Here is a 27,941-nt window from a genome sequence, read left to right as displayed (position 1 = left end):
CTTCTTTTTATTAATTGACATTAAGTTTTCCCGGAAGTCCCCTTGCAGACGTCCTCTCATTGGCCAGAACTGTCAGGTGTCCATGACAGCCAATCACCGGCAGAGGGAACAGGACAGCTGAGATTGGCTTAGCCTTAGACCAATCATGACTCAATTTGAAGGGCTGAAGTTAGTGCCACCTCCCATGTCCGCATGGAAGAAAGTGAATTCCTGCACAACGTGAAGCTCTTGTTACAGGAGAAAGGAACGAGGAAGAGTGTTAGGTAGGTGACCAAGAGAGTTTGTGACAAGAAATAGTAATAATGGCTTTTGTTTAGTGAGTGCTTATGATGAGTACTGGTACACATCACCCTAGCAGGTGATATGAATTCCCATTTTACAGCTGAGAAAACTGAGGCCCAGAGAGCGAAAGTCACTGGCACACGTCACATGTGAGTGACTGAGCCAGACTTTCCATCTCTGAGGACTGGGCTGTCAACCACTCTGCTCTGCCACTTCCTTGGAACGGCTATAACTTTAATTATTATTTTTACCCTTGCTGGGAATTCACGGACCATCAGGCACTTCCTGGTCCAGAGCAGAGAGGAGAGAAATCTCCCCTCCAGGTTGCTATGGAAGCCTCGGCTCTTCCACCCTGTCCCACCACCCCCTGCCTCGAGGGAGTCGAGACAGCCCTACCGATGAGTCTTTGGTGGGGAGAATTGTTTCTAAGTGAAGTGATAAGTGTCCCTTTTTTGGACTGGTCTTTGTACCATGGACAGATTCTCACTGAGCCTGGGGAGGTTCTGGAATAGAAGGGGGCTTGAGCGTCCACAGCCCACTGACTATTCCTCATGGACAGAAATCTCTCCGGAGCCTTCCACATCCACACTACACACGCATCCTCACCTCCCCAGGTCCTTCCACCTGCACCTCCCCTGTTGGCCTGCAAGTCTGTCCTTTCTGCTTTTGTTCATGCTCTGCCTCCTACCCAGAATGCCCTCCTCCCTGATTTCCTGCATCCACCTCAGCCTGGACCCTCAAGTGTACCCTAGAGGTGGACTCTCAAGTCCACCTCCTCCAGGAAGCCCTTCCTGATGGAATAGCCCTTCCTACTCTGTTCTCTCCCCTCTCTGAATGCAAAGACACTCCTAGACGATGCCAGTGGGTCCCAAATCTGCAGCCTGTTGGAATCACAGTGGTCGGTGATGCCCAGTAAAGTATGACTTCCCCAGGCTGCATGAGAGCCAGGGTAGAGAGTGGTTAAGGGCACAGGCTCTGGAGTAAGGCAGCCTGGGTTCAAATCCTGGTCCTGGCAATTGCTGCTTGCAACTTGATCAAGTTACTTAACCTCTCTGTGCTTTACTTTCCCCACCTGTAAAATGGGAATAATAACAGTATCTATTCCCATCAGGTTGTTGTAATGATTATATGAGGTTAAAAAAAAAGCACATAGAATAAAAGCAAGTAAAAGGCATTCAATACATATGAATCAGACTCTTTAGAAGTGAGAGTCTGTATTTTTATGTATCATCCCAAATGGGTCCTTTGTAGCCAGCCAGCAAGTGTTCAGGATCCACAGGTCTTATTCGAGAATTTTCTCAAAAATGGTCATTGGCTTCCTTTTGCCAATAACATAAGACCACGTTCCTTATCTAGATGTCTGATCCCCAACCTCTATTTCTCACCTCCCTACCTAGTCCTCTGTCATTGCATCTTTTTTTAAATTGAAGTATAGTTGATTTACAATGTTGTGTTAGTTTCTGGTGTACAGCATAGCAATTCAGTTATACATATACACATTCTTTTCATATTCTTTTTCATTATATGTTATTACAAGCTATTGAATATAGTTTCCTGTGCTATACAGTAGGACCTTCTTGTTTATCTATTCTGTATATAGTCGTTTGTATCTGCTAATCCCAATCCTGGTATAGGATCCCCAAATGTAGCATCTGGGTTCAGTTATGCCTTTGCCCAGGCTGTTCCTTCTAACTGGAATGCCTTTCCCTGCCTTTTCCAGCATCAGCACTACCATGTCCCAGGTGCCTACTGTGTGCTGGGGATTGTGACAGAACCTGGGTTTGAACAAAGTGTTATCTGACCCCAAGGTCTGTGCCCTTAACCATGTCCTGTGATGCCTTACTGCCACATCTGCTCTGTTTAACCTCTCCTGGTCCCACCTTCTGCAGAGTAAGGTATCCCCCACCCACACTCATAAAGACCATGCTCCACTCCTGTCTTACAGTCCACATATTTTCAGATTCGTCTGCCATCCCCACTAGACTAGCAGCTTACCTCTAGCACCAAGCACCCTTATGTGGACCCCAAGCCCTCTAGTACCAGGATCCCCATTTATAATCCCTTTCCCCCATCCCCAGACTCGGTGATTTGAAAGCTCGCTCTCCCTACCAAACAAGCAGCCCATAGACCATGGCAATAAGCTTATCTTCCAGTTTTACTAATCAGGCATAACTAACTGCCAGTGAAAACCTCTTCCCTGGGCTGGGGGAGACAGGGGCTCCAGCCACAAGCAAGAATATTCGCTAACTTGGCCTCCTGTGCCCCCATCGCCCTCAAGTTAGTGGAAGCAGCAGAGGAAGTGGATGGCCTCCCTGAGGTCTCGTGCCAAAGTGGCGTTAGCTCTTGAACTCTTGGGCTGTCTTTATAAATGCTCTTTGAAAGAGCAGGAGGCCCCTGTCTAAAGGCTGGCATCTCAATTGGTGCTGGAAAGAGAGGAAGAAGAGGATTAGAGGAAAAGAAGAGGGAAGAAATATTGCCTGGGCTTTGTCTTCAGCTGCTCCGGGGCGAAAATGGAATTCCCCAAGCACGGCGACTTGACTGCACGGCGCTCTGCACTTGCCCCGCCCCCAGCACCTAATGCTGGACCAAGCACAAGAAGCTGCTTAACCTGTGCCTTGATGTGAGTCCTGCCTGTAGGGACCTGATCCCCGGGGGATCGGGTGGGTCTGCTTGGGCCATCAGGACCCTGCCTGGGTCCTGAAACCCCGGCTGAGGGAGGATGGGGAGAACCGCTGAGTAAACAGCAATTCCCTCACAGCCATCATCGCTCATTAAATATTAACACTGTCCACTTGCTCTCACGTGAATGCACTGCCCGTGTGAGCACCGTATCCTTGCCTGCAAACCCAGAGAAAAGCTCTGGAACGCTTGCTTCCCTGCTCCCATCTTGGGGGTCCTCAGCACCCTCAGAGCTGCCCCCCAGCACCAGCCCCAGCCCCCACCCCTAGTCCCCACACCAGAGCCTTGAGTGTCCTGCAGATGCTGTCCAACACCAGGCACGGGGACCAGGTTCAAATCCTTGGGCCCGTTACTGGATTTCTTCAGCTGTAAGCAGGCGAAATCAAGGGTATAATCAAGGATCTGATGAGAAAACACAGAGTGCCTGGCACGTAGTAGGTTAATTACCATGTACGGCCATGCCTTTCCTCTGCCATCCCTGCCCCTCATGCAACAGGGTAATTGGAGAAAAGACTGAGTTCAAAAAAGAAGGAGTGGGGGACATAGAGTGACAGGGTCTCCTGGGTATCCAGCGGTGGCAGCACACGGGAACCCAGTGGTCCAGCTCTGGGCCAGTCCCTCTGTCCTCAGTGCCCCTCGCCAAGCGCTGGTGACTCCGGATGCAGGGAGGAGGGCACTGGGCTGCTAAGAAGCCCGGACGCAGATCTGAGTGATGCTTTGATATCACAGCGACTCTTATTTATGCAACAATATGTGTGTTCATTGTGCTGCTAAGTCCTTACGCTGCCCAGTACCAGCCATAAAAGCCTCCATATATCACCCTGAATTCCCTTCCTGGGTAGTTTAAAAGAATGAGAGGTGACTTAATGGCAGTGTTTAAGGGTTATTATATATACATTAACGGCTAGATGCTCTTCCGTGGCGGGCAGAGGGACGTGGAGGGGCTCTGGCAGCAGCGGAGACCCTCGCTGGAGTTCAGAGGGTTTACTGCATCTTCAACCTGCCTCCATCCCAAAGGCACCGGGTGGGGGGGGGGCGCTGAACTCTCAAGGTCTCCCCTCGCCCCTGGGAGACATTCTGGACCGTGATGCTAAGCTGCTTGGTCTCTTCCCATGAATGTGAACTTTAAAAGTAGAGCAGATGTTGCTACCACAGATGAGATGAAGGTGTTTGGCTGAATTGGTGAACAGAGAGAAGAATCAGGGCCCTACTGGGAGGAGACCTGGCCCTGAGATCTGCAGTCAAACAAAATAATTCAGAGTGGCACCTGGGGCCCCATGGAGAGGGAGAGGGTGCTGGCCACCCAGCCCCTCTTGCTGTGGGGAACAGAGAGCGTTCACCAGGGGACGCTTCCTCTCCCCTGCATCAGCAGGGATAGGGGGAAAGGTGAGGCCCAGTATATGTTCATCCCCAGAAGATCAAGAGGGTGAGGGTACAAAGTGAGGTCCAGCAACACATGGAAAGGAAGGTGTCCCTTTCTCCTAAGGAAGGGGTCGAGAAGTCACATCATAACCCCATGCTGGCTTCACCAAATCCATTCTCCGTGGGCAAGGAGGGGGTTCAGCAAGGCAGACGGTTGGGGGCACAGAACCCTGACATGAGGATCGCTTGCATCAGAGCCACCCCCATCTGAGACCGTTTCTGACCAGCACAAGGGTGCACGGGGAGGACTGCAGGCACCCCAGCTTCGAAGCCCAGCTCCTCTATCTATTCCTTAATTTGATTGTGGGAAAACATTCACCTTTTTGAGCCTCAGTTTCCTCCTCGGTACAGTAGGGTCAATAATATGTACTTTGCAGATTTGAAGCAAGAATTAGATGAGATAAAGTGCCAGGCACTGAAGTTCTTTCCTTCCGTTGTCTCACTAAGCCACCTCAAGCCAGTTCGGGCCTTGGACCAGTCCTCACCGTCCTGCGATGTCTTTGGTCATCCTTTACTCCTACTTGGGATGCACCCCTCCTGGGTCATTCGCAGTCTGTGCCAGGCAGCACCCTCCCTTACTGCAAGCTCGGCCTCAGCTGGTCTGCCTGTGATTGACCCGGGGGGCACTGATGTGGAACTCGAACAACATCTGCCCACTCATGTGGTCGGTCCCTCAGCACGCACGTACAGTCTCATGATCAGACACACCAAACACTCACGTGGTCTGCTTGTTTCAGGTGACAGGGTTCTGTTTCCCCAACAGATGCTCCCGCTGCCTCCCACTTCCAACCACTCTCATTCATTCCAGATGCCCCCACCCCAGATGGAAGGGGAGACCACCTGTAAAGGTGGTCTGTATTTCCTGCCCCTGCCCTTGAGCATAACCAGATCCTCCCCACACCCAGCAATGACCTCCCTCCACCCCTCATTTTCCACCTACAGAAATTCTCCTCCACTTTCAAGGCTCAAATACATGCCAGCACATCCATGAATGCCTCCCTTTCCCATTTCAGCTTTGAAGAACAACGGGGCCTGGCCCAGGTATTCCAGCTGCCCCTCCAGACTGAATCCCTGAGAGCAAAGACCTGGACACACTCACCTCTGTGTCCCCCTCCCCTCACTCCCGGCATGTATAACTGGATGCCTGATAAATGAGCCTTTATTCATAAAGAAAATCATAACAGCTACAGCACACTGAGCCCCTGTCATGGGCCAGACGTTTTATAGACATCATCTCATTTTATCCTCAGAGCAACCCTGCCAGCTAGCTATTATTAGTTTCATTTATAGAAGCGAGACGGAGACTCGGATAGAGTGACTGGCCTAAGGTCACCCTGCTGCTGTATAAAGTGCCAGGACTTCAGGCCAGGTCAAAGTGGTCCCAAAGTCGGCCACATCCTGGACCACACTGTCCCAGAAGAAAAATTAGGGGGCTGGGGCAAAGATAAACACTCCATTTTCTGGATAAGACCAGACTGTAGATATTCAAATTTAGGAATCCGAGGAGGCTTTATGACAGAGTGAGAAAAAAGCATTCAAGTAAAGCTTTGAAAAAAAAAAAAAAAGATAAACTGAAAAAAAAAAATACATAGGACTGTGTTATGGGCTGAATTGTGTCCCTTCAAAATTTATATGTGGAAGCCCTCACACACAGTATCTCAAAATGTGACTGTATTTGGAGACAGTGTCCTTTAAAGAGGTGATTAAGCTGAAATAGAGCCTTTAGGGTAAGTCCTAATCCTTATGAGATGAGGAAATTTGGACACACAACAGACAATAGGAATGCATGCACAGCAGAAAGATTATGTGAGGACACAGTGAGACGGTAGCCATCTGCAAGCCAAAGAGAGAGCCCTCAGAAAAAACCAAACACACCAGCACCTTGATCTTGGACTTCTAGCCTCAAGAATTATAAGAAAATAAGCTTCTGTTGTGGATGCCACCCAGTATATAATATTTTGTTATGGCAGCTCTAGCAAACGAATAGTTTCCTATTACAAATTATATCCTTAATATATAAAAAGTTCCTAGAAATCAATAAGAAAAAGACCAACAAACCAACATTAAAAATGGGCAAAGAATATGATAGATATTCACCAGAAAAGAAAATACAAATGGCTCATAAACATAGGAGAAGAAGCTCAACCTCATTCATGATAAAACTGCACTGAGGTATCATCTTTCACTTATCAGGTGGACCACATTTCCAAAGGTTTGCTAATACCGCATTTGGCAAAACTGTGGGAGACTAGGGAGGGACCCTCCAATGAGGCTGGTGGGAGTATATGTTGGACAACTCTATAGAGGGTGATTTGGCAATATTCAATTGAAAGAAAGAAGGAAAGAAAGAGAGAAGAAAGAGAGGGAGGAGGAAAGAAAAGGAAAAATGTGCGCTCTAAAGTCAGTTAAATCTGGTTTCAAATCCCATATCTGGCACTTTTCAGCTATTTAAACTTGGGCAGTTATTTGCTCTGTCTGTGCCTCCGTTTCTTCCCCTATAAAGGAAATAGTAATAGCACATCCCACGTAGAGTGCTAAAGAGAGAGGGCTAGCATTGTTCTATTATTGTTATTGTTGTTGCCACTGTCATCCATCAATGTGCCAGCCATGGGGTGGTCTCATATTTGTGGATCCTGTACTTCCTTTCATGTTCTTTCCTTCTTTTCAATAAAGTGATTCAAGTCAGCAACTAAACTGGATGGATATAAATAATGGCTATCACTGCATTTCCCTTTTCATGTAACTAAATAAACTTTCAAGAATCGAAAAATATCTGCTGTTAGATCCTGAACCCTGATACTGGCCTTAGAAGGTATGATCTCCACCCTTAACCCAGTAAGTGCCCCAAGCTGTCATCAGATCATGAAGTCAAAGAAGATGAACATTTCCACCATCTCCATCCCTTCCCCTCTTCTGCCCCAGAGTGGAGGGGGATGTGTTTCCCTACCCATCAAAGCTGGCTGCACCAATGGTATTTCAGAGAAGCTGGCAAAGTGCAGGTCTTCAACACAAAGTTGAGTGGATGGAACGTATAGGCTTTTTCAGGAGCCTTGCCTCCTGCTGGGGAAACTGAGGCCAATGTGCATGAAAGATACCTGTGCAGCTTGTCCAGAGCCTTAGAGAGCTGCCCCAGCCCTGGGCAAATGAGCTAGGTTCACATGAAAGATTCTCCTCCCACTGCCAAGGAAATGAAGGTTTAGATACAGATCCACCTAACCTCCCATCCTGCACGCAGTCACCCCTCCGCCTGCTCATCTGCCTTCATTCATTTTCAACTCATCCTCCGACCTCCCCCTGCGACACCAACACCAACAACAGGATAATGATCACCACTCATTCAGCACTTACCACCTGCCTGGCACTTACTTTTTTTTTTTTTTTTTTTTTTGCAACAACCCTACAAGGTAAGTATTATGATCATCCATTTAGGAATTTAGGAAACAGCCTCAGAGAAGTGAAGCAGTCTTGTTGAAGGTCAGTAGCTAATCACCAGCAGAGCCAAGCTTGGCACTCGGGACTTCTGATCCCAGAATGTGGCACCAGTCTCTGCTGCAGTGCCCCCCAAACCCGAGACCTTTTCAGCTGCTAAGAGTCAGCACAGGGGATCAAGAATCTAAGGTAACCTCCCCAAATCCACATCCTGCGAACCAACTTCAATTCACTCTCCACCTACCACACAGACAGACCCCTCCTACAAGGTGACACCATCACGGGTCTCCCTAAGCCCCTGACCTTTCTTTTCTTGGTCCCTCCTAGCCCTGGAGTCCAAAGACTCTTCTGAGATCTAGCCCTCCTGCCTTCAGGACCTTGCTTTTTGTCATCCTTTCTGGAAAGCACTCCTTCCTATGAACCTGGTCTGTAGGGCAAACACTGGTAAGTTTCATACCCTTAGCTTGCTAAAGCTTCTGTAATACGGGGAACGGAATGAACGTGTACTGAGACCTACTATATGTCAGGACCCATGCTAAGTCACTAAGATATATTAATAAACCCTATGAGGTAGGTATGATGATTCTCTTTTGCATTTGAGAAAATTGAAGTTCTGAGAGGTTATGGAACAGGCCCAAGGTTACACAGCACTCAGAAGGGACGCTGGGATGCAAACCCGGTCCTGCCTCATCTGCTTGATTCCAAAGCTTCTGTGCCTTTGGTCCCATCACTTTGCCAATTCCTAGCAGTAAAAGCTTAATAAATATTTGGCCCCTGAACACAAGGACAGAGCCTCTTTCTACCACATTAAACAGTTGCAGTGTGAGTTAGGAGCACATCTGTCTGGCATCAGCTTTCCTTTCAAACAAATGTTTTTCTAACATTTGTTTCATAGTTTTTCTATCCTTTATAAGCCCTGGCAGGCCTCACAGCTAGTGGATTCCTGAGGGCGCAGCCTTGTTTGTTCTCCTGTCACCAGTGGGGCATTTGGAAGAGGCACTTGCATTCTGAACAGCTGCCTCTGCCTCTGCCCAATTAGCCCCGGGAACGTGGGCTGGGATGAAGGTAAATAAGGCTTTGTGGGTCCCGTGTATACTTCTGGAAATTGAGTAGGTGTCTGCAGGCCCAGAGGAGATTGCACAGCACTGCAGTAAGATGGACCTGGGCTGGCATACCAAATGGGACGTTTATTCATGGTGCCACCTCCCACAAGCCACCTCAGTTTCCTCATCTGCAGCTTGGGGTGACAGCAGTGCTTAGAAGAGAGCCTGCCATATACAGCAGGTGTCCCATAAATGCTGATTGTTCCTCTCCCCTCAGCCCAGTGGAGTTTGGATGGCCTTGCAGGGACTCTGGGTGGAGAAGAGGAAGGCAGGAGTGTTGAGAGCAGGGAAGACAGAGTCCTTTCCTTTCCTTGACCCCCAAGGTAGAGGAGTTTGCTGAGCTCAAGGGCAAGCCCAGGAGGCCAAACCCCAGCCCACAAGCCTCCCCTGCCAGTCCCTGGAAATCCAGAGGCTCACGGCTTTGCAGCTGGGCTCCTGCACTCATGATTCTTTCCCAATATCTACATGGGTAGAGGGGATGCATGAGGTCACAGCCCCTTCCCACTTGGCCCAGCCCAGAAAGCTTGTAGGAACAGCCACCACACCCTCTGTGATCTCAACCCTCCAAGCCTGCATTGGTCTGCATTTTACAATTTAGGAAGACTGGCATAGACCCCTTCTGCTGGCTTTGCAATGATTCTGTCTGGAGGCTGCCATCCCAAATAGAGCGAGGAAGCTAAGTTCAGAAGGTGAAAGTGACTTGCTTTTCACCCTGTCAATGGGTGATAACCACCAGGGCAGGGGCAGCTGTCCAGCATGCTGAATGGCTGCACTGAGTGCCAAGTGTTTCCACTGTGTTTCCTCATTCAAACCTCCCCAGGCCCTAAGAGTAGGTACTATATGATCCCCATTTTGCCAATAAAGTAATTATGACTTAGAGAGGGACATTTATGCAAGGTCACCCAACTAGAAATTGAGTAGGTGTCTGCAGCTGTGTCTTAAGTCAAACACCTGTGCTTCTCACCAGGAAGCTGCACCCAGGAGAGTTAAGTCAGGTCTCCTTCAATCACCTCTTCTCTCTATCTCTCTCTCTCTTTCTCATTGTTGGAGATCTAATAGTTATAACATTTACCATTTGTTGAACACTTATTATGTGCTGGGCACTACGCTGACTGTTTGAAATACTTTGTCATCTATTCTCTCAAAATACCCTGTAAAGTAGGTTTAGCCCATTTTACAGATTAGTCTATTGAGGCTCAGAAAAACTACAAAGCTGGTTAAGTCCCAAAGGTGGGTTCAAACTCATGCTTTACTGAGGAGATGGCTCTGGATATTCATAGGAACCTCGGTGGCAACTTTTCTACCTGTTTATAACACTCCTCAAGCCAATTTGGTGAAATTTTGGTGAGAAGGATTTTCTTCTCTTCCTCTAGGTAGGCCTTTCCCAATTCTCGCTCACAGCCTACCCGTTCCAGAAGATCCATAAACACTTCTAAATGTGTCATCTGATGACCTGGGATCATGTCAAGCTTTGGATGCTCAAAAGGAAAGCGACTGGGAGAGGAGTCAGAGGGGACCCATGAAGATGCCATTTATCACAGCATTTCATCAGCTCCCTATTTAGAGTCCTCCATGGCTCCCTATTACCTTTTTTCTCCAGAATCTAAACTCAACCCTGCCTTGGAGTAGCTTTAGCAGACAGGTCCAGTCTGAACCTGGTCCCACTTACTGATCATTCTTTCACTGAACAAATTGATCTCGGATGAACAAAGGGTCCCAGAACTGTGCTGGACACCAGGACACAGGACAAACAAGCAGATTAGCCCCATCCCCCGTGGAGCTCACAGTCTGAGTGGGGAGGGATGCATGCTAAATGTGCAGTGACAGAACCGAGTGACAGACACTATAATGGAGGGGGCGGGGGTACCAGAGAAGACATCAAATCCAGCAGTCTTCCATCAAACCCAGTGCAGGGCCCCTCAACCCAGGGATCTCAGGGGTCAGAGGAAGTTCTGGGAGGAGGAGCCGCCTAAGCAGAGCCTGAAGGATGAGTGGGAGGAGATTGTCCTCAGCACCCCTCTCCCAACTCTCCCAGACAGCCTGCATTCCTCTCTCCTCCAGAGTCCTTTCCTGGGCTGTTCTCTCTTCGTCTCTTGATGCTAAGTATCTTTCAGAACTTTCCCTGTTCTGAAAATCCTCTCCTAACTGTCCAACCCTGACAGTTTCCAGCTGCCCCTCATCCATATTCTCTTCAGCGCTTAGCCTGAAGCACACAAGGCTCAGAGAGGGGAAGTGACTTGTCCAAGGTCACACAGTAAGCACGTGACACACAAGCTCCAGGCCCCTGCAAAAGGCGTAGAGAGAGAGGGAAATTACAAGCCTCTACGGGAATTCCAAAGGCAAAGGCAGAAAAACTCCCAGCATGACCCCTGAGCAAGGGCAGGCAGAAAGGCTCCCGGAGGCACTGTTAGACTGCGCCGGCCTGCGGCGGGTCCGCAGACATCCTGACCTGGGTGGGTGGGCAGCACCAGCTCCAACAACCCATCAGAAGGATATTAACAAGCCGTCCATCCAATTAGGAGCCAGTAATTAAAATTCATCTTCCTTCCTACCGCACAGTATTAAACCACAAACACTTCATTATATGCCTCTTACCTCACTGATTTGCATAAATGGGAAGAAACACTTAACAGCGGCAGCACTAATTAATGCCTGGAGTGTACTGTGGCTTAGCGGCCTGTTGGCAGCTTCTGCTCAGGCTGAGGGTGAGTCCCTGCGCAGGACGCAGCCAGGGTCAGGGATGCCATAGGCAGGGTGTCCTAAAGTTGGAGGTGAGGTGGGGTGAAGGGCACACAGAGACACCAAGGGACTTCAGACTCGCCCCTGCCCTCAGGGAGCTCCTAGTCTGATGGTGGAGGCATTGAAGTCTGTCCTCAAGGAGCTCCCAGTCTGATGAGGGAGAAGAAATCCTACAAGAGGGTAATTCCTAATCTGATGGGGGAGACACAGGTCCTACCTTTGGAGGGTCCCAGGCATATGGGAGGTGTACAACCTCTGCCCTTGGGAAGCTCACAGTCTAGTGGGAGAGAGAGAATTCCCCAAATGGGTAAATGCCTACTCTGATGGAGGAGACTCAGCCCTTTCCCTAGGGGAGCCCTGGTTCTGATGGGGTAACAGCCCCTGGTTCTGATGGGGTAACAGCCCCTGCCCAGAAGCTCCATCCATCAAAGAGGCAATCTAATGGAGTGGGAAAATCATGGTGTTTGGAATCAGGCAAACCAAATATGTGACCCCAGGAAAGTTACTTAACCTTTCTTAATTGCAATTTCCTCATCTGCAAAATAGGCACTTAGCATCCCATTAGCAGCTGCAGCCCGGGAGGAAGAAGAGCCTGACTTGCAACGTTGCTGAAGTCCTGGCTGGGAGGCAAGAAGCCAGGGCAGCTGGCACTGGGAAGAAGACAGAGGCTCACAGAGACAAATGAATTCCCCTGCCAGGGCAGTGCCCGGGTTGGGGCTGCAGGGTGAGGTCCAGGGTCCTGGAAAGACGTGGTGAACTAGGACTTTCCAGAGACCTCCAGGCAGGTGAGTCACCATGGTGGGGTTCTGCTCCTGCCCAGGACGGGGACAGACAGTGAGGCAGCATTAGAGCTCCCGGAAGGCACTCGACGCCTCCTTCACCTCCACACAAGTCCTCTGAGGGGCAGAGAAGGGCGGACGGCTGGGGAGCCTTGGTTTGGGACTGGGAAGACATAGCAGGGTAGCCAGGGCTGTTGAAAGCTCTTTGGAATCTGAATGTCTTTTCGACCCCAGGTCTCAGTTCCCCCTTTGCCCACCTCCTCCCCTCACATCTACTGCCTCTGACATCGATGTTAGCTCCTGGCCATGCTCTGCTTCCTGGACAATATATACTCAGAGACAAAAGCCCCACAGCTGGCTGTTAGGGAAACCTACAGTTGCTTGGGGTCTTCCCCAAACTCTTTTTATAAAATCTCATTACTAAACTTTTGGGTTACATTAGGGAGAGAGACCCAGGATGCTATAGACCGCCCTTAGGACCCTCATTATAGGGGGTCACGAGGTGGGACTCATGGCCTTGGTCTTGCCTTCCTAGAAATAACACTCAGGTGGGCCTGGATTTGAAGCCCAGCTCTGTCACCCATGTGCTGTACATCCTTAAGCAAGTTACTGATCCTCTCTGAACTTGTTCCCTCATCTGCAAAGAGGAGAGGATAACATGCAGCTAGGAGCCTGAAGTGGGAGGTGTGTGCACAGCACTTAGGCAGGAGTGAGCGCTCAGCCGACCCCGGTCTCCTTCCTTCCCTGGCAAATGCCTCTTTAAAGGTCTGGTTCCTGAAGGCCCTGGCAGTGACCCTCTCCCACCCAGCAGTGGGCAAGGCCAGGCAGAGCCCAGTCCCTCCCGACAGGGTGGAAGCTGGCCTGCTGTGTCAGAGGGGCCTGCAAGCAGCCCGGGCCCACTTCCCCGGATTAGTTCCCAGCTGGGTAACTATTTACACAGGCTGCCAGGCCGGTGGTACATCATAATTATATATTATATGTATTAATACTTCACCTTTCGCCAGCACTGCATCTGGGCCCGTCAAAACACGTACCAACATTAATCAATTAAGCTCCAGGCGTCCCCGGCCGACCATAGTTATTAGCTTCCCTTTCCTCACCCTGGAGGGGGGCTGGGAGCGAGGCTCGCCCAAGGTAACTGCCCAGGCCTCAGGGAACGCTCAGCTGCACCTGGGCCTCCAGGACTGACCGAGGGACACTGGCTTGCCTTCCTCCAGCCTGTCGCTGCCCCACTCAAGGTGCTCCCCGGACTCCACATCAGCCCCCGAGCCTGAGTCAGTCTTCCTTGATTTCAGGATTGCCAAGCTGGTCCCTGGAACTTGTTTTGAAGAGGGGCTGCATCCCTCTGTCAGGCACCTAGCTCTTTGGAAACCCTGGACCCCACATGCCTTGTGCCCTTCCCCTCTGGGAGCCCAGCAGAATTGCCCTCGGAGGGATGGGCCGGCTGGCCTGGGCCGGGCCCCCCTTTATCTGTTCCATAGCTACGTATGATGAATCTTTAACAAGTTCCAAGCTCATCATACACAGATGCTGGATTCTATTCCCAGAGCAACCCTACAGAGCAGGCATTATTATCTCCATTTTACAGATGAAGGAGCAGAGGCCTGGAGAGGCTAATGGCCCATCAGAGGTCGCAGGGCCCCAAGGTGGCAGAGCCCAGGCTGAGACTCGGGTCAGCCCTCAAACAACTTCCACGCTTGAGGGAGGGTCTCTCCGCGCCGCCTCCTGTGCTGGGTGAAAAGCCAGCCCCTGGCTTCCAGTGGTCACAGTGTGGGAAGTGGTGCAGATGACAAAGATAAGGACAAAATCCAGGCTCATGCGAAGTGCCATGGAACCCAAGGAGCAGGGGTAATGGGTGAGGAGGAGCAGGGAGGCAGAGCAGTGGCTTCTGGGCTAGAACTTAAAGAACATAAGGAAGAGTGAAGATCGGGTACATTCCAGGTGGGAACAACATAAGCTAAGCCGTTTAGGGTCAAAGAAAATGGAGCTGCCTTGTGTGGCCAAAGTTCATCCTCTCCCATCCCCTGACCTGACATTTCCCCCTCTCCTCCTGTCCCCTTCTTTCCTCTACTCTTTCCTCTCCCTTCTTAGAGAAAGGACTTCCTGGAAGCCCTTGAGACTGGCTAGAATCTGGAAAGGTCCTGGAGGGCTGCCTGGAGGAAGAGTAAATATAATGGTCCTGACCTCTTAACTCTATCAGCCTCAGCTGGGACTCACAGGAAGCATGAGTGACACCTCCACCTGCCAGCCCCTTCCCATCACTAGCGCCTCACAGCTGACCCACCCTGAGGACCCTCTCAGCCCTTCTTCTCTCACCTCTGACTTACGCCTCCCTGTCTATGAAGGAAAGCTTTTTCAGCACCAGATGCATCATGGCCAGGAATACATGTGCATTCTCTCTGGGCAGAAGCAGGACCCAGCACAGAGTCAGTCAGGTGAAGAGCTGAACCAGGCATTGAGGTCAGGGAAGAGAAGGATGAGTGGGTGATTGCTCCTCCCCTTTGCTTTCCTTCAGCACCAAGCAGAGTCAGAGGAAACTGAGGGAGTGGACTTTGAATGGGGAACTTTTCATTCAGGAGGGAGATTTAAAAAAAGGGTTTAAAATGAGAATTGGGACTGGCAGGCCTTGAAAGGGGCAATGACATGCTCAAAAGAAGGGAGCAATGCACCAAGGTCATGTTCTAGCAAAGTCTCCTGGAAGGAGAGCCCAGGCAGGGGGGCAAATGCTGATGGTATCAGGTAAGACATATGAATGAGAGAATCAGCCCAGGCGAAGGCAATAGGGAGTGGTGGGGACTGGGGTGAAATGGGGAAGGTGTGCCCTGCCTAAATGCATGAAAATTAATGAACACAACACAGACAGGTGTCAACACTGATCTGAAGGCACTGGACCAAAGAATTGATGGACACTTGTAATTAACTCACTCCGTGACAGTGGAGTCACTTCCATGCTCTGGGCCTCCGTGTGTCCATCTGTTAAATGAACGCATGGGCTTGATAGTATACAAGGGCTACTGATCCATCAGCAGCCAGTGAAATGAGATAAAGCACTGGCAGTTCTGGGTACATGGGGGTGGATGACATAGGCGCTGGGAGGGGTCGAGGGAGCAACACACGTCTGGGCCTCAGACCAACTGGAACTCAAGTCCTGGTCCCTCCCCCTCTACCAGCCACCACCCCCTCGCCATCCCTAGCTGTCTCATCTTAGAAGATTGCTTCACCTCCCTGACCCTCAGTCCCCTCATCTGTACAGAGGATCAAATCACATAATCCACAGGGCGATGAGGATTACAGGAGGCCATGCCCAGTTGGCCCTGGGCTCAGAGTAAACACTGCCCTCCTCTCCTACCCCCCAGGCCTGTGGCTGCTGCTGTTTCATTGGTAACTTTATCTTGTTCTCTCCTCCCTGTTAACGAGCCAAGTCACCAGGGCTTGGCTGAGCAGGGATAGTGAGTCCAGCCCCAGGCTGCAGCCTTTTGATTCCTGGGGACCGTGGATTCCTGAGCTGCCCTGAGCCCTACCCTAGCCCTCTGGCTGAGCCTCCTCTGCTGAGCGGAGGGGAGGATGTTAGCGTAAGCCTGCCGAAGCCCATTATGGCCATCCGAGGACAGTAATGGGACAGACAGCGTGAGAGGACAAAACCATCCATAACTGTTCCAGGGTCTGTGCTGAAGCTGAAGCAATGCCCGGGCACATCTCCGTCACTCTCTCAGCCCCCTCATCACCAGCCACCTGTTCCAAGCCAGCGGAGCATGATAGGGACAAATCTCAAGACACACTTCTCCCTTCGGCGCCACGGAGCCCCTGCTGCCGGACGGGACCTGGGTGCCCTTGGAGGCTCACATCCAGAGCTCCCAAACAAAAATGCAGACATCACCATAGTTGGCTGGCACTGAGAGCAATCAATGGCTGTCAGCCCCTGTGCTATTACATCATAGCTGTGGGGCAGGAACTGTGATAGGCTGTTTAATTATATCATCTCCTTTAGTCCTCGCCTTAGCCCAGTAGCTTGTCATATCCCTACTCCAAAGAAACAGGTTCAGAGAGGCTGAGTAAGCTCTACAGGATCACACAGCTGCTAACTAGCTGGGCTGAACCCAGAGCAGGAAGCAGCATCAGGTTCTCCAGGGCTCCTCACCAGGGATTTGGGAGCGGTCATTGGTGAGCTTTAAGGGGGCACATAATGAGTATGGCCGGAGCTTCACGTCCCCTACATGCCAGAGGCCAAACCCATAGTGATGGAGGCTCCAGTTTAAAATCTACTTAAGAGAAATAACAATGATGACAACTGACACCATTTGCTGGCCCCCCACCAACACCAGGAAGATGGCACTCAACCATCACTCAGCCTACAAAGATACGGACACTTGGTCTCACTTTCCAGGTGTGGAAACTCAAGTTCAGAGAGGTCAATAACTTACTCAGGCTCACACAGCATTTAAAAGGCCAAACTGGACTGTGAGATCCAGGCTGTTTAGAACCAAGTCCGTGGTCTCTACTTTCTAAACATCCTCAGCTCAAATATCACCTCCTCTGGGGATCTGTTCTGACCCCACCCAGAGCCCCTGAAATTTATTCTTCCTGATTCGGAGGCAGCTTTCCCCACTAAAGTTTAGTTTCAGGAGGGCAGGATCACTAGGTGCTAACACAGTTTTTCCTCAAAATGAATCTGTGGATGATTAAATAAATTCATTCATTCATTCATTCGACAAACATGTAATGAACACCTATGATGTGCCAGATCCATTCTAAGCATGGAGGAGACAGCAGTCAATGTCCATAGAAAAGTCCCTGCCCTCACAGAACCCACATCCTCATGGAGAAGACAGAGAATAGAACAGTGACCATTTAAATAGATGGTAAATGTCATGTAGAGACAAGGGCGACAAAGAATAATAAAGCAAGCCCAGGGGATGGAGAGTAGGTGACCACACATCCCAGAATGTCTGGAGCAATCCTGGTTTAAGCCTTTTGTCTGGTGAATAATCATTAGTGACTCCTTTCCCTTTAAAATTATCCCTGTTTGCATGACAAATTCTCTGGTCACCCTTGTGGTGGGAAATCCTAGAAGGCTCTCTTTGACTACATGATGAGGCAGAAACTGCTGGTTTTCACCCATACCCAGACAGAAATATTTCCCAGCCCCGCTGCAGTTAAGGAGGGCACGTGACTGAGTTACAGTCAATGGAAGGAGGTCGCAAGTTGTCAGATGCCACTTTCAGGCCTGGCTCCAAACATCCTGTGAATCCCTTTGCCATAGGGTGAATCATTGGTCAGCCAATAGTCAGCCCCCCTCCCCACAGCCCGTGGTCATGGAGTGAGTGTCCCCTCCCACTGAAGACATGTGATCTGTTTTGGCCACTAGTAAGCAGGCGTAAGTGATGTAACTGTGGACCTGGCCCTGGACACAGCAGTTAAGACCCTCTGTGGTCTCCTCTTCTTTACTCTTCAGCCAAATGAATATGGAAGAGCCAGCGGAGAGCCCCAAGGGACCCCCAGGAATGACAGACACACAAGATGAAAAAGGCTATGATCTCCAAACCACTGCTTGGAGGTGAGCCACCCAGGAGAGCCTCTGGATAAACACAAGAATAAATACTTTTGACTCTGCCTGAACAACAAATACACTTTTATGGTGTTAAGTCACCAAGAGTTCAGAGTCATTCATTCACAGCAGCAAGTGTTAATTACCTTGACTATTACAAGTTGTCAATGAAGCCTCCCTGAGAAGGGAACATTTGAACAGAGACCTAACTGAAGCAAGCGAATACCACTACACACAGAGGACATGGCACGTGCAAAGGCCCTGAGAACCCAGAAGTCTCTGACTCATGGTGGCTGAGTCGTATCCTTCACCACACGGCCACTTTGCTCAGGTCACATAACCTACCTGAAACATTGTTTTCTCTAGTGCAAACTGGAGCAAACTGCCCCTGCTTCTCTCCTTGAAGGCACCAAGGTGGGGAGGCTGATGCAGTAATAGAAAGGGCTCAGGGACCAGGGCTGCCTCGTCAGCTCAGAGGCCTGCTGGCCAATCAGACACTCTCCATTTTGAACAGCCCAGAATGCACTGACATTTGTGACCCCACTTGGTAAGACCATGGCTAAGTGGCAGTTGTCCCGATGAATCTGCTGATGGCCCTGATGGGGTAGCTAGATCACAGGGGTGCCTGGAGGACACTGCTCTCAATTCAGGAATCTCAGTCCCCCGGGAGGTTTTGAGAAATAGACCTTCTAGAATCCAAGGAGGAGGGAAGGGTGGAACATTTGTGGACGGCCTGGTCTTGAACTAGAAATTTACATACCTGTTTTCACACAGCCTTGCAAGCAACTCTTCAAGGAGACCAGTGTTTCTGTCCCTGGCCACCCTTTCTCTGTTTCTGGAGCTAAAACAGAATCCTGGACCAGTATCACCAGGATGGGACACAGTGATTGGTGCACAGGAGGAACCTAATTTTAAGCCACCTTAAGTATTTGCGGCCAGGTGTTCTATCTGGACTGTTTCTGATCTTCCCAACCTCCCATAATGTAGCTATTATCCCCACTTTCTGGATGAAGAAACTGAGGCTCAGAGTGGCCCAGGTTCAGAGTGAGCAGCAGCAGATTCCACCCTAGATCAACCTGGTTCCAAAGCCTACCTACATTCTTGCTAGTGTATTAATGAACACGTGACTTTCGGTAACAATTATTAGCTTCTAGGAAACCAGCGCCAGGTGTGCCCCTCAGTGCTGCAGTCACATTATCTCAGAGAATTCTCAGAACCACCTTTGACACTAGGTAATTTTACAGACGATGAACTAAAGAGGGGCAATGACTCGCTCAAGGTCACACAGCTGGGAAATGATGGAGCCAGGTTGGAGAGACAGATAAATGAAGCCAGGGTCCTACCCTGGAGGAACTCCTGGAGAGGCATCCATGGTCTCCATGGCTTGCTCATGTTTCAAAGCCCTATTAGGGCCAATTGTGGGATTGGCCTGCCACCGAGAGCCTAGGGGCTGAGTGGCGCTGGGGAGGCAGGTCGGGCTGGCCGGGCACCCAGCCAGAGCAGTGAAGTCAGGATATATCACCCCTTATTATTAGCAACATTAGTTCCATGATTCGAAAACATTCATGATATTGACACTAATGATTAGCTCAGAGATGAGTCTGGGCCTCTGAACCATGCCGGGATGCCCACCCCCTCCCTCTGTGCATGTCATCCTTGTCTCATAAGGCCACTCAAGTCTGTCCCTCATCCTGAAGCCTTAGGGACTGTCCCAGCCCCCAGGGTCTCTCCTGAACCCCAGGCACTCCCCACCATGGCCACACTCCTCCCCATAGGCTCTCTGGTCCTGTCTGTTAGTGCTGACCAGCAGGGGCTGTAACGTAGGTGGGGCACTTGGATGCAGGCCTGTGTGGGTGATGCACAGCTGGCCTGGCTGTTGGTCCAGGCGAGGTGGGCTGCAGGGATACTGTAGAGAATGCAGGCCCTGGAACCCCAGCTGTGAGCCTAGACTGTCGCAAGTCCCAGGGACAGCACCACACGCTGGGGAGCATGTCTTGATGATGCTGTAAGAACTCATGGACACGTAGTTCAAGCGCTGAATTTATGCTCTGGCTTTTTAAATGGATATGAAACATGAACTTGTTTGCAAGGGGGCGGGCAGGCTACTCTGTACTTGAATAGAAACAACCTCGCTCATTCAAGGATAAAACATTCATTCTTTAAATTATACAGGCTTGTTTTTTCCCACTTTTTATTTTTATTTCCCTGTTTCTTCTGAGCAATGAAATAAGCTATAATATGAGATCTCTTGCCCACTGGAACCCACATTTTCACTCGACAAACATCTGCTGGGCACTTTCTCCTTAAAAGAGCTTGCACCAGGCACTGGGGACACAGTGGGGGACAATACAGGCCTGTCTCCTGCCCTGGTGCAGCCTAGAGTCTGGTGTTGTGGCCTGGATTCTGGAGCTGATTGCCTGGGTTCAAATCCCAGTTCTACCACTAACCAGCTGTGTGGCCTTGGGCAAGTTACTTAACCTCTCTGGGTTTCAGTGTCCTCATTGGTAAAATGGAGATCATCATTGTACCTCTCTCACAGAGATGTTGTGAATTTAACTAATCTTTTTTCTTTTTTTTTTTTTTTTTTTTGGTGGAGGTACTGGGGATTAAACCCAGGACCTTGTGCACGCTAAACCTACACTCTACCACGGAGCTATACCCTCCCCCTAGAGATGTTGTGAATTTAAATGAGTGTAAATACCTAGGACAGTCCTGGTATGAAAGACGTACAAATTTTTCAATAATCATAATAATATATGCTAGCGAGGAATCCGATGATGAACAAGCAGAGAAATGACCAAACAAAATTATTAATGATATTGAGAAGTGCCCTAAAGGATGGCTCAGATGCGTTAATAGAAAGTGTGAGGAAGGAGACATTTCAATGGGGTGGCCGGGGCTAGAGTCCCCCTGACTTAATTTGAGCCCTGCAGGAAGGGAAGGAGGCACCCATGGGAAGACCTTGTTAAGGGGGATCCAAGCAGAGGAAACTCATAGTTCAAAGGCCCTCAGACTGGACGGCTCCTAGCCAGAAACACGCAAGGACCTGGAAGAAAGTAGAGGCCAGAGTGCTGGGAGCGGCGCTGGGGTGGAAGAGTCTGACAAGGCGGGGTCAGAGGGCGGCAGCCGCCAGAGGAGGCAGGGTGAGGATGGGGATTTGACTTCAAGTACAATGGCAAACCTTGGAGGGTTTTAAGCCTGGAAGCAATCTGGTCTGATTTACATTTTAATAACATCTCTCTGGACTCCTTGAGGAGCAGAGGGAGGGAGGGTGAGGGTGGCAGCCACGGAGACCAGCTGGGGGAGGCTGTGGCAGCCGCAGAATGACAGTGATGACCTGGACTGGGGGTGGCAGTGGCCAACAGAGAAACAGCCAGATTTGGGATGTGCTGGGGGCAGAGCGACCAGGACAAGGAGAGTACTAGAAGGAGAGAAATCAAGGGTGATTATTATTTTTTTTTTTTGGCATCTGTTAGGAGATATGTTTTATTTCTGACCTTTCCATTAACTAGCTGTGTGACCTTGAGTACGTCATCTAACCTCTCTGAGCCTTGCTTTCCTCATTTATTAATCAGAGGTAATGTTATCTGGCCCACAGGGTTTGCTGTGAGGATCCGCTAAGATAGACACAGAGATGTGAATGTGCTGTGTATCAAGAGGTGCGAAAGAGGGCTGGGGAAAGAGGGGAGAGGGGTTTATCGGGCCAGATTCTGGTTCCACCTGAGACCCTCTGTGGCTCTGACCTCGGCCAGAAACCAGTTCCAGTTTCCTCACCCATCACAGGAGGCTCAACAGAATAATCCTCTAGGTTAGCTCCTCCCACCTCTACCTGGACTAAAAGTAGGTATTTCTATCCCCAAGAGTAGGAGTGTGGCAGGGGTGTTGTTGGGCGGGGGTTGGGGGAAGGAGCAGCCTGATCCCTCCGCATTATCACCCCTCCCTAACTTCGAGTGATGCTTCCCGGAGGGCCCAGGAGGAAGGGCACTGGCTCAGGTCCAGCCTCTCCTGAGAGGAGCAGTGACTCAGCCAAGGTCACCCGCTGAGTCAGTTAAGGGCCCAGAATAGATCAGAGTTGTCCCACTTCCGCCTATAGTCCCTACTCCCCTGCCCAGTCCCCCACCAGCCTCTTCATCTGAAAGAGAGGGAGGGGCAGTCCCCAAACTGATTGAAGCCTGCTAGGCCAAAGGCTTCCAACAGGGGGAGTTCTGAGACAAACAGGCAAAGATTCTGTGTTCCTTCAGTTTGCAAGAAACTGGGAGAATAATGGAGGATGGGAAGAAACTGCCATTTATCATTCACTTACCCTATGCCTGATTCCTCACAGCACAGCACTCAATCCTCGTAATACCTTTGTTTTCTCCATTAGATGGATATCTAAATGGGATCAGAGAGGGCAAGTGATTTGCCCAAGGTCGCACAGCAGAGCCAGGTTCAGTGCCAAGTCCATGTTTTGTTCACTGCCCTGGCAGAAGCTGTGCATATCTCTCCTAAAAGACCAAGCCAGGCAAAGTCATTCCCTCTCTGCCTGGGAGGGCGTGGGCAAAAGAGGGAACAGAGCCTGGAAGTATTTATTGAAGAGATGAAAGAAGGAGTGGCTGAAGTCCTTCCCAGTTCTGGGTTCCATCCCTTCACAGAGCAGGGGAGCCCAAGGGCAGTGGTTGGATTTATCTAACCTCCATCCACAGGCTAACAAGTGGCCCCACGTGTGAGGAACCTGCTATGTTCCCTGCCCTGAGACGCTGACATGAGAGATGTCATTTCATTAGCTCCTCCCCACCCTTCTGTTTGGACTCCACACATCTACATAAATTACAGTCCTGATATTTATGGTTGCTGTGTTGCGTCGGCAAGGTCACGTGTGCGCTCTGTGTCCTGGCAGAGGGAAGGTCACCCCTAGGACTCTCTCCCTGCCCCCCACCCCTCACCCTGTCCCTTGCCCCAGTGTCCTGTACACCTAGGGCAGCAAGGGATGGGCCGCCTCCAGGACCTGGGAGGGACAGGGGCACTCGGGCCCTGGGAAGAGGAGGGGGCTGGGTTTTACAGCAGAGTTTTCACATGGTTGGTTTTGCCATTAACTTTGAATGCCTTTGTGGGTCTATAAAGTTCCCCATGGTGGTTTATAGGGAGTATGAATTGAGGAAATTGGTGGCAAAAACAGGGTAATGGGTGGCTTTCAGAGACCCACACAAGGGTAAGGGAACAAAGGCAAGGAGCCGCCATCTCGCCGCAAAACCTATACCAATGATAATTAAAAAAAAAAAAACCAAAAAAATCCTGCAAATTCCCTTCCGTTTCCTCTCCAAAATTCTATGTTTCTGGGAGCAGAAGCGGCTGGCAGGACAATCACCGTGGAGCTAACTGCGGTCATCTGAGTGGTGGCATTCTCTTTTTTGTGCCTCTCTATATGCTCCAAATTATCTCCAGCCTCTGGGTATAAGGGGAAAAAAGTGATTTTTTTTTAAAGTCAGATCATTCAGACCAACAGGAAGGTATGTTTTCTGAAGACCCGAGATTCACCCATGGTAATAACACATCACTAGGGTCCTCCCCCTTGATAGATGGGGAAACTGAGGCACCGAGACTAAAAAGTTATTCAAGGTCGCACAGACAGAGGGCTTCAACAGGAGTCAGCACTCTGCCCATCCCAGCCCGGCCTTCACCCCTCTCTGTCCAGGTTCCTTGGGGCTGCGAGGTTAGGACTGATAACGCTTAGGTAGGGGAGGGGCGCTCACTTTGGAGGGTCCAAGGCTTTCTTTCTTGGTGGCTGTGTTTACTGGAGGCTCCTTTGGTCAGACTGTCCAGCTGGTGTCCTCAGGGAGCTGAGGGACTGGACCTAGATGCTTCCAGAAGGTTCCAGACCCAGGCTAGTCTAGATGAGGATTGAGCAGAGGCAGAAACCGGGTGTGGAAGGAAAGATGGGCCAGGGATCCAGGTTGGAGAGTGGAGTTCAATCAGCTGTTTCAGCCACATCCAACTTGGCGTGGGAGGAAATGGGGAAGCAGCCCCACCCCCGGGCAGGACCTGGCTGGATGGGGTGCAGGGGGTGTGAGGGCCCTGGCTCCAAGCGTGGAGCAGGGGGCAGGGGTGTCTGTGAGTCACCTGTGGACCCTGGTCCTTCCTACTCAATTCAGACTTACTAAGAGGCTGCCCTATCCTAGGGAGGGGGACAGACAGCTCCCCATATCCCGTCTTCCTTCCTCTGCACGTGTCTTTTCTGAGATGATCATGTAAAAACATCATGGAACAAAAACAGACAGAATGGACATTCATGTTCCCCTTAGATCAAAATGTGATAAGGTCTAGGAGCACAGACCCTACCCTGAGGGGCTCCCCCTCTGATGTAGGGAGACAGAGCCCCTGCCATCCTGAAGCAACAAGTGTCTGATGGGGGAGACACAGCCCCTCCCTGAAGAGGTCCAAATCTGATGGAGGAGACACACCCCTCTATTACTTGAGAATTCCCAATCTAACTAAGACAAGACCCTCACCCTGAAAAGAAACCTAGAATCCTTTAATAGAGACATAGAAATGAGGGCACAGACCCATTGAATCATCTGCATTAGATGATTCCTGAGGGACTCAAAATCCAGAAAGGGGGGATCTCATAGGAGCCTTCCCTGAGAAGGTAACTTCTCTGCCAGGCTCTGAGGACATGCCAGCCAAAAAGACTAGGTCCAGGCCTCAAGGAATTCTTTGGGGGTGGCAGGGTGGGGGTGTTAGACACTGACAAGAAAAGCTGGGATTGGAAATCCACATAATGGGTATAGGCCAGGTTAGGAGCTTGGACTTTATGGCCGGGCAACAGGGAGCCATGGAGAGTTTTAAGCAAGGGAGAGGGTGATCAGATTTGCGGTTTGTAAAGATCAGCTGGGCTGCAGGAGGAGGAGGGAGTCAAGGGGGAGCGGAAGCAGGAGACCAGGGATAAGACTGTTGTGGTGACCCAGGCAGGTGATGAGGGCCCAGCCTGAGGGCCTGGCTATGGGATAGAGGGGACACCCTTGGTGGCGGAGGACACTGGGCAGACTTGAAGCCCTGTATTCTGAACCCAGCCTGACAGAAGGGCCGATGAGGTTCAACGATGTCTGTGCTCTGAGCAGCTGCCTGGCTGGGCTCGAGGGCTCGGGCCCAGGGTCCTTCTCTGCAGATGCCCGTCGGTCTGCGGGAGCCCTCACAGCTGGACAGCGGACATCTGCTGATACTAGGCATGTGTGGGACCAAGGTCAGACTCATGTCCTAGCCCTGAAAGAAGGCCCAGGTCAGGCTCTGGGATATCCTGGGGTCCCCCAGTTTGGAAGAGTCAGAGGAACATCAGACCACAGCCTCCGGTTCCCCCATCAGAATACTCAGGTCTCGTTTGGACCCTTCAGCTGCCAAGGCCACGGGCCACTCTTGCCTGCTGAGTCCTCCATCTGGATGGGCGTTCATCCCACTGGCTAGTGAAGCCTTCAAACCAGGCAGTGCAGGGGTCAGGCTGAGGCCTGAACTAACCCATCTGGGAGAAGAGCTAATAAGCCCCCCAATTTGCATATATGCAAACAAGGTCCACTGTTGACAGAGCAATTAGCACAGCCCACTGCCTGGCAAGGCCACCAGGATCGGCTGCGGTGCCTGGGATCTTATCTGCTGGGCTCAGAGCCCAGCTCCCTCTCAGTTGAGGCCTGGTTGGGTGGATGATGAAGTCCCAGATTGGGCTCGACACCCCTTTCCAGAGGGCAGGGGAACCTGTGCAGGGCTTTCTGGGGAGGGACAGGGTGGACCCAAGGACCTGGAACGATTTCCTGAGTCTTGTCTTCTTATCATTTAGTTTGGGTAGGGGGAGAAAGGACATCAGCTCATGAGATGCGTGTGGGACATCTGACCATCCCAACTCTGACAGTACAGCAAGGGGAACAAGCCAGGGCTTTGACCGGAGAAGCCTGACTTCTAATCCTGACTCTCCCACTTGCTGCTGTGTGACTCAGGATACTTTAAATGACCTCTCTGGGCCTCAGTATTCTCATTTGTAAAATGGAGACAATGTCTCCCACAGAGGCTACTGTGAGGATTAAGAGTCCTCATAGTGGGGTGCTAGGTGTAGAGTAGTTGCTCATTAAACGGCATCCCTGTGTCACCAGATACGGTTTGCAACAGAATGAGGAGCAGATACTTGGCTGTCTTCTGCTTCTCCCTTCCTCCCCTGTTGGTTTGGTTTTGTTTGTTTTTGATCTGACCTGTGCTTTAAATGCCGTAAAGCGTATTGCCACCCAATAACTTAGGAAATAGCTGGTGAAGTTGGCTGGCGATGTATCCCCATTTGCAGATAAAGAAACTGAGGACCAGAGAGGTGAAGCAATTTGACTAACGTCATCCAGCAAGTTGGCAGTAGAGCAGAGAATTAAGCCTCCGGGCCCCTCATTCTCATGAGCTCTTTCTGGTGGTAGCAGCTGCTGGAGACCCACAGCACCTACCCAACCTCTGTGCTTTCGCCTCTCCCCACCTCTCTCCTCCTTCTCCTTCTTGGGTCTTTAGTCTCTGCCCACATGTCTGTATTCCAGGATCTCTTTCCCTTGAGTCTATCATTCTGTCAAGTGCCTGCTGAGAATGTGATGACAGCCAACTCTGCTCAACCAGAGAGTGGGAAGTTCCTTCTTGTGTCTGACTGCAATTTCTCTTGCTTTAAAATCAACCCATGTCTTCTTTTTTCATCATTGGTGGATGGGGAAACCTTTGGCTCACTATCCTCATCGAATAGTCACCATCATAAATAGAAACAAAACAAAGCAGGCCTCAGAGATTTTAAGTCCCTCTCTCTCCCCATCTGGCCTTCCCCTGAACAGATGAGACCTTGACTTTAAGGCCAGTTAACCCTTCCTCTTGAAGCCAGTTCCTATCACCTTGGATGCTCACCCTACTTCAAGCTCCCATTGCTCCAGTGCCCAGTCCAGTGGGTGGCCTGAAAGGTGGTGAGAAAGGAAAGGATGGGAAAAGAGGTGAGGGCCTCCCATCTGTGCTCTAGTCCTGGTCTAGTCCTGCTCTCCTGTGTGAGCTCTGAGCCATCATCACTGCTGTGTGCAGACACGTGCCAGGGGCCGTGGGGAGCAGAGAGATGTGCATGACACATACATGCACATGCTCCCTCCCTCCCCAGAGAACCAGGAGCAAAAAGCATGGTCTCTGACTTCAAGGAGTGAGTGGGGAGAAGGGACAGTCAGCACAGGATTATAATTTTGGGTGTAAATGCCACGACAGAGGAAGAAGCCTGTGGGGACATGAAGGAGGGATTCCCCTGGGCCGCCAAGCACAGGGTGTGATCAGGGAAGACTTCCAAGAGGGGTGACTTCTCAGCTGAATCCAGAAGGACATATTGGCATAAGCAGGTGAAGAGGAGGGGACAGGCAGAGCAGGCAGGGGCAAAGGCACAGAGACTGTGCAGAGTCTGGTGTATCTGACGAACTGGAGGACAGGAGTGTTTGCTTCTACGCCATGTGCACGTGCCGGCACCATTCTACGCTTCACAAACGCTTGCTCACAAGACCACCACAGCTGCTCCCAAAGGTAGGCAGAACGATGGCTTGGTGTGGGTTTCCCCAGAGGCAGACTCAGAAAAGAATTCAAGTGCAGATAGCTTCTCTGGGAGATGATCCAGGGAATTTCGGTGAGGAAACAAGGAAGGGAAGCAGCCAGTACTGCTGTGTAACCACGCTGGCCACCACTGCCCAGCCCAAGCCCACTGAGGACCCCTGGGAGCCAGTGTAGAAGATGCACCTGGAATATCCAACCGAGAGCAAGGATGCTGGAGCATCCATCCTCTAACTCTCTGTCTATCCTCAGCCTAGGGCTGCTTCCAGGAATGAAAGCTCTCTACACTTCTGGCCTGTCTTTTGTCCAGGCCAGGGTGCTGCCCCGTCTCTTGTCCAGGCCAGGGTGCTGCCCCCAGGCAGAGGGTCGCTGCCTTCACAGGAGCATACTTGGCTGTCTGGTAGA

General features: G+C 50.7%; 1 protein-coding gene and 1 long non-coding RNA gene across 2 annotated transcripts in view; one reads left to right on the top strand and one right to left on the bottom strand.

Annotated features, from left to right (window-relative positions):
* Window positions 1–27,941, bottom strand: part of IGSF21 (immunoglobin superfamily member 21) — a 234,752-nt gene that overhangs the window by 179,924 nt on the left and 26,887 nt on the right. The gene's annotated exons all lie outside the window — the stretch shown is intronic.
* LOC116668270 lies at window positions 3,869–14,408 on the top strand. Its single transcript, XR_004325366.1, has 3 exons — window positions 3,869–3,879; window positions 9,188–9,189; window positions 14,203–14,408. It is a non-coding gene; the product is annotated as an uncharacterized LOC116668270 (long non-coding RNA).

Source organism: Camelus ferus, chromosome 13, assembly GCF_009834535.1.
Source record: "Camelus ferus isolate YT-003-E chromosome 13, BCGSAC_Cfer_1.0, whole genome shotgun sequence".
In the NCBI taxonomy this organism is placed as follows: Eukaryota; Metazoa; Chordata; class Mammalia; order Artiodactyla; family Camelidae; genus Camelus; species Camelus ferus.
Note: the sequence above shows the minus strand (reverse complement) of the source record. Positions and strands in the feature narration are given on the sequence as shown.